Source organism: Penaeus vannamei, chromosome 24 (assembly GCF_042767895.1).
Source record: "Penaeus vannamei isolate JL-2024 chromosome 24, ASM4276789v1, whole genome shotgun sequence".
Classification (NCBI taxonomy): domain Eukaryota; kingdom Metazoa; phylum Arthropoda; class Malacostraca; order Decapoda; family Penaeidae; genus Penaeus; species Penaeus vannamei.
The window spans coordinates 12,146,183-12,153,682 of NC_091572.1; the positions used below are offsets into that span (position 1 = coordinate 12,146,183).

Here is a 7,500-nt window from a genome sequence, read left to right on the forward strand (position 1 = left end):
GCTTGAAAGCAGCTTAATGGGCTAAGCAAACACAGACCCCTGGGCAAATTCAAGTCCACTTTCACAGGGACCAAGAAGAACCCTGAACAAAGAGTAGCCTACTTCGAGAGGACATTGGAATGAACACTCACCACGTTACCCATACATGGAATTCCCGTTCTGCGGCAAGACAAATACAGCCATCGATTGGATCGTAAAGGAGAAAACTTCTTCTGGGTCCATCATCAACTTACCGTCCGATTTGACGCCGAACGTCTCTCCAATTACTTGGACCCTGTGGGAGAACTTCACTGGGGAAAGCCTATTCTCCATAAGGCTTTGCCCCCACACTACTTACAAGTATGGAGGTCAGTTTCCTCCGTCCCGATAACGTCAACTTCGAGGATGTAGATGGCGTTGCCCGAATTCGAGACTTGCTCATCATTGAAAGCCGAATTCGAGATGCTATTGCCCATGGTTACATTGTTGACAAGTCTGGTAATCGCATTGATATCATGAATGAACATGGTATTGACATCCTGGGAGACGTTATTGAATCATCTATGTACAGTCCTAATGTCAGATACTATGGGGCTTTGCATAACACTGCCCATATTGTCCTTGGTCGACAGGGTGATCCTCATGGAAAGTACCTTTACTCCCCTGGCGTGCCTGAGCACTTTGAAACTGCCACACGTGGACCCTAGCTTCTTTAGGCTTCATAAATATATGGATAACATCTTCAAAGAGCGTTATGACTCCCTTCCTCCTTACACTAAGGAAGAACTGACATTCGAAGGTGTAAATGTTGATGCTCTATCTGTTGATGGTGAACTGGAGACTTTTGAAGACTTTGAATATAGTCTTCATAACGCCGTTGATGACACAGAAGAAATTGCAGATGTGGAAATCTCTACTTACGTGCCTAGACTTAACCACAAAGATTTTGCTTACAACATTGACGTTAGCAACAATCAAGGTGCGGGAGGGCCTTAGCGACAATCCGGGCATTTCGCCTGGCCTCATCGTGACAACAATGGTATCCAATACTCATTTGATGAGGGTCGCTGGAATGCTATTGAACTCGATAAATTCTGGATCAAGTGTATGTATTCTCATTTCCTTTTCAGCCAATCGCGCTTTAGTTAATTGACTATTTTTGCACTTACCTCATACTTCTCGTTCCTTTATAATCGCCTCTATATAAATCTCTTTGTTTTTACTTCAACAGTGGCACCAGGAGTCATTCATTGTCCGGAAGTCTGAAATCTTGCAGTGACTGTCCCTGACGTACCAAGCTTCCAGACCCTCTTGACAAGACCAAAGAAGCCCTGGCTGGCTCAGACTCCGGACTAAGAAGCTTTGAAAGAGTGCCACTGCATTCCTAACCGATTCCTCATCCCCATGGTAATGAACAGGGTCTGGAATTCGACCTTGTTGTAGCCGTCACAGATGGCACAGCTGATGCGGCGATGGATGCACTTCATGAAAATACCGAATTCATTCACTACGGTTCCCACGGCAAGTACCCTGACAAGCGCCCACATGGCTACCCTCTGATCGTCGAGTTCCAGATGATCGTGTGTTTGAAGAACTTCCCAATTTCGGACACATATTCAAGTTAAGGTTCTCAATCATGGTGTGAACATGTCCATAGTCACTAATCTCACGGAAACCAAATGTGGTTGTTGTTATACTGGTTTGAATCTGTAAAGAACTCCAGATTTGTTTAATAAAGTTCATGTACGCAAATAAAGAAATTACAATAGCATTCCTGACTTTCCTCTTTGTCATTTCACATCTCGTACAATTATTTGGTAATAATCTCTTCTTCTCTTCTTCCATCTTATGTAGTATATATACATGCCTATACACGTCTGTCTGTTTGTCTGTATATGTAGATACATGTATACATATATACATATATGTATATATATACATATATATATATATATATATAAAGAATATAGTTGAATAGTAATTTTTGAATGAACTGTCATTTCACCGTCGTACTTGATATATTTCAGCCATTCATTTTTGCACAGTATTTTTTCATTATTTTTTAATAGCTATAATTTCACTATATAAATTATAGGAATGAAGGGAACTGTATTTTTATCGGATTATGGCAATATCTAAATTAATAACTGATAACTGATACTAAAAAAGTGTCGCATGGAGGGATCGGTAAAACTATAGTCTGGGATGAGCAATGGGAACAGGCCAAACGAACGTGTAACGTGCGAGCAGTTAGCCTGAGCAGACGGCTGGCCTGTCTTACTGGCGTGGTTATGATCACGGTCTAAAGAGGTGCAGCTCACCTCAGTTTTCTGTGTGGCTCAGGGGATTAGTTTGGCAAGATAATAGCAGTAGCCGAAGCCTTATATTTCGAAAAACGTGATTCCTTTTGCCGACATGTATTTACAAGCGGCTGCGTGCGTGCACATACGTGTGTATACAATCGCAAATGGATGTGTGTGTTTGTATGTATGTGTGTGAGTGTATGTGTGTGTGTTAGTTGTGTGTATAAAAGCTCACACACAATCGTGAATGAGTGTGTGTGTTTGTGTATGCGGTTTAGTCTATTTGCTCGCTTTTCGATCGCGGGCTTTGCCCATATAACACAATATTAACAAATGAGAAATAATAGATGCATGTTATACAAATATTGGTCTATTTATCTAAGAGTCTACAGATCCATGTTTCTTAGACTTTTCGTTTTCCTTTCATCAGATTCTTCTCCATCATAGTCCTTTTCTGTGTCGAAGCGTTTAGGAAATGTACGACCTTCATCGCTGTCATCACTCATCCTCTTAATTTTGGTGAAGATCTCGAGCTCTCAAGGTTCTTATCGAGTTTCCAAAATGTCATCTTCAAGTACCTCCAGTGAATCTTCAGTGTCGTAGTCCGGTAGAATAATTTACTTGCCTCTTCTTCTGTTAGTTTGAGACGCTTTCAGGAATAGTAATTGTTCTGTGCTCCACCTCTCCTTCAGAGTAGTCGTTGCGTTGTCGGTGTTGTCTCAAGGTTCACCTCTCTCCTATTGTGATGATTTGTCCAGAAAACTCGTATTATTTCCTCGTTTTCTTATTAGTACGTGTAGATAACCAGAGAATCTCACTTTGTCACTCGTAAAATTGTCCATACAGAGAAGCAGTCTGCTGTATCAACAATAACCCACATCTATCGAATGTAGATCTTCGCTTCATAGCATCACTTCTTTAATTTCTTAATTTGGTCATAAAGGATTATCGTTCAATTCATCTACATTAACGTTAGTTGGTGATATAATTGACTGCATTTTGAAGTAAACATTGTTCACTGTTATTTTCATTGTCATCTTACACTGTTTTCTTGATGCGACCTGAACACGAAACTTCTTTGGTAACTGTACTTTTCCAATCAAAGTTGAACCGATAGCCAGCAACGTTAGCGGCATCTATCTTCTCTAGTCTAACGTTCTCAGTTAGCTCCAATCTAACCAAATTCGGCCAGAAATAGCTGTTTTTATACAATAATTCAACTCATCACTCAGATTCTTTCCTCTTCTAATGACAGGAAGGATTTCTCTAATTCACTGGAGCATACGAATGGTTTACCACCAATGAACGCCTATTTCTCTGTTATATCTATTATCGCGACATCAAGAACAGCAATAGTGTTCTTGTTAAAATTAATACTACTTCATCCCATATCGTAACAGATGTAGACAAAAATAGCTCCGCCATCTCTGTTTTCTTCTTGATTTCGTATAATCTGGAGCTCATTATATTCTGTTACGGGTATCTTGAACACGTTCATTCTCCGTGAAGCACTGTAGCGGATATACCCGAAGGTTCTGTCGCAAAACATATCTTATACTAATACACTGTAAGGATATTTTTTTGTCTTAGATGTTATATGATAGATAACCTTGTATTCTGACCGTTCTCTGTATACACAGGAATACATGTAGATATGTATGATTGGGGTGATTGGGGTTCAGTAAAAATATATGTACCTTTAACCTTTTTTTAATGAGCAAGATTTTTTTTTAAATACAATAAAATCAAATCAGTCACTTCACAGTCATTTCCCGTACGGTCATGTCCCGTCACGTCACTTTCACTTTCACTTATTTTCTTATTTTCTCATTTACGTTTTTCTACGTTTTCCCCTGCAATTTTGAAAGGGCTTATATTTTATGTGAAATAAAAGAGGCATGTTATACAAATATTGGCTTTATTTGACTAGCACAAGCCTTTCATTCTCTTCAATGATTTGCCTCTAACACCTTGGGAATGGACAGGAAGGAGTTGATAGCAAAGGAAAGAAGAAAGACAGTCCAAAAATAGTTACCAGTGGCTTGAAGTCCATGTAGTAAGTATCCCCTGTATTAGGCTTCGCTCTGCCTACATCCACCACCACCACTACTACAACACACAACAACAAATGATCAAGGGTTTAGTCTCGATGTCAATGCTGATAATGAATTATTTATTTAGCAAAATAAAATTATACATAGTACATGAGTTTGGGCTGTACAAAAAATAGCTGAGCCTAGTGAGGGTCAAACTTCATTAAGGTACCTGTTAAACGTCGTGTGTCTAACTATTGAACATAGATACAAAAGGTGCAGAAACAAACAACAAAAATAATTATAGGGATGCAAAACTCCAAATTGCAACAATATAAATCGAATTACAAGGAAACATTTATTCAACTCTTTAACACAGTAATGGCATAACCAGCATAAACAACAAAGCAAAAGAACAACACAAAAGAAATAAAAACATGCTAGTCAGATTGATATCATCACATGCCAAGAATGTACGGAATTTTAAAGGGTCTTGCTGGGAAAGTTAACCCTAAGTTTTCAATTTTCAATGTTTGATTTGAAGTAAGCCGTACATGCACTACTTTACGATGTACCAAATTCTTGCAGCTCATCTTATCCATCTTTCTGGTATATGTAGTGCAGCACAGGACTCACGGGTTTGTATTATAGCAATAGAAACAGTGCTGTTGACGTGGCTTCCTCTCTTTTGGCAAGCATAAATATGAGAGGAAGGCTTCTAAGCTAGACAGGTGTTCAGCAGAACTGTTTTTACAAGTACAAGCCCTTCCTTGTCCCCCCTTGCTGAGCCCCTGAACAGGAATATAACCTCATGTCTTTAATAAGGAAGACATTCTCCCAATCATCGTAACAGATGATCATACAGGACAATAAGTGAACACAGATCACGGTAATTGATAAACCACACAAAACTTTCATCATCATCGTCAAGGAGCTAACGCTGCCGGGGATGGCAGCCACATCCTTTGTTTCCACCTACAAGGTCCCCTCATGGCAAGCCGCCAGGGCAGAGACTCAGCCATCTCAGGCTCCTCATAATATCTTGTTGATCAAGCCAGCCATGCCCAAGATTGTTTCGATCAGAGACAACCCGGTGAGCAGGATCATCCTGAGGAAAGCAAGCCAGGTGGTCATATAGCCTGAGCTGGCGATCACGGATCATGTAGGTAATAAGGTCCTGTGCCATTCTCAGTTATGCAACCATTGGTTAGACACGTGGTCCCGCCAACAGTACCCGATCTGGTGCAAAGACCTGTCATAAAAAAGGCATCAAGATGAGACTTAAGGCACAGGATAATGTCCAGGTTTCACTACTGTATAGCAAAATCAGCATTATCAGTGCCTTTGAAGATGCTAGTAGCTTGGTCCTTCTGCACAGGTACCAGCATTCTCAAATACTCTTGGCGAGAGAGTTTATGACCCCTGCTCCCAGGCCAAATCTGTCTGCTGAATTCTTGGTCTGACAGCCCAGAGTTAAGGAACTACACTACCAAAGTATATAAAGCTCTGGTGTCTTCAATGCGTCTTGTCAGTAAAGGCTGTACCGACGGAACAGGTTCTCCCAGTGTCCAAAGTCTTGATCTTGGTCTTGGTCCAGGAGATCTGTAGACCCAAGGGCTTTATTTTCACACAAATGCATCCTGAGCCACCACTAAGGTTTCCAAAGACTCAGAATAATATCATCAAGGTCGATAACCTTGGACATTGCCCAGAGTCGTTCCACAACTTTAAACTGTAGCTCTGCCCAGTATCCAGTCCATGAAAGTGCTGAAAGTATTGGTGCAAGGACACAACTCACTGAACAGAAACAGGAAAGAAGCTTGACACTTCCCCCTCCCACACACACACACACTTTACAGCACTTTCAGTACCAGATTACAAATTTGTTATTTGTCCAATAATTCCTGTTGAAATTCCTCCGCCCACGCCCAAGCTGCATTCTTACAATGACTCGAAGTGCAAGAATATGATTCATTGTGGACTTACCAGGAGTGAATCCAGATTGCTCAGCCTCTGGCGCCCATTAGGTGGTCTCTGATTTGTCTGAGAAATATTGTTGTTGATGAGAACCTTGGTTGTGTATATTGAGCAGTGTGATGCCTGTGGTTAAGCAGTCCCTCTGGTCCTCTTCCTTCTAGAGAGGATGACCACACCCTCAACAGGTCTGGGGGAAACGGTACCAGACTGCCAGATGGCAGCCAGGATTGGGCACATGCAACCCACATACCATAGGTTCACCACCAGCCTTACAGTTCAGGTGGAATGCTGATATACTTGCTGCTTTACCACTCTTCAGCTGGGAGGACCTCACTGATGGTTGGGTCTGGCAATGGAATCTCGGCACTCAGTTAGGGTTAGGTTAGCATTCAAGTTAACTGTTTACTACAACTGCTCAAAATACTCAGCCCAGCACCACTCCACTGCAACAGGATCTGAGATGATCTGGACACCTTTACTAAGCGAATTGCTGTCAATAGGGGAAGAGGGTTTGGAGATCAGCTGTAGGGCTTGTTACGCAGGACGAAGGTCATTTACGAAGAAATGGCCTTCTACCTTCCATAATCCTTAATAAATGTTCTTTGTAACTTCTTAACAGTGACCAAGCTCTGTGCACCTGAGAACGGCGCAAATTCCGATCCCCTGTCAGACAAGTTGCACAATCAGCGTCTGTGACGTCTAGTGTATCCTGTGAGATTAAATTCTGTCCTGTTTTCACCAACCGATTTATGAGCTGCATCAAACATTTTGCACTTGAAAGTGTCCCATAGAAGTACATGGTCCATCAGATTGTCGAGCACTGCGAAACGACCGAGACTGCCTCAGCAAACCCCTGTGCACATTCCCCCTCCATCAGCCTGTCCAAATGAAACACTTGTGTGACTATTGGACCACTGGGAGTTTTTGAAGTGGACCCACAGGGTAGCCACAACCACCCATGGTCAGTACCACTGAACTCGGCAGTCCTATACATCCTGCAGTTCTGGAGGATCCTCCAACGAGTGTTAATGAGCATGTGGTCGATCTCCTTGGCTGCATTGTCCAGTGATGTGGGTCTAAATGCTGGTGCCAGGAGTCAGAACTGTCAGTTCTGGGACTTTGGCAAAGTCCCGGATAAGGACGCTATTCTCGCTGCCGCTATCAGCTTTCAAACCATGAGGACTGACAGACATCTCATAGCCAGCTCG

General features: G+C 41.9%; 1 protein-coding gene and 1 pseudogene across 1 annotated transcript in view; both read left to right on the forward strand.

Annotated features, from left to right (window-relative positions):
* Positions 1–2,869, forward strand: part of LOC138866254 (hemocyanin subunit-like) — a 15,128-nt pseudogene extending 12,259 nt beyond the window's left edge.
* PIG-T (phosphatidylinositol glycan anchor biosynthesis class T) overlaps positions 1–7,500 on the forward strand; it is a 58,198-nt gene that overhangs the window by 21,368 nt on the left and 29,330 nt on the right. The gene's annotated exons all lie outside the window — the stretch shown is intronic.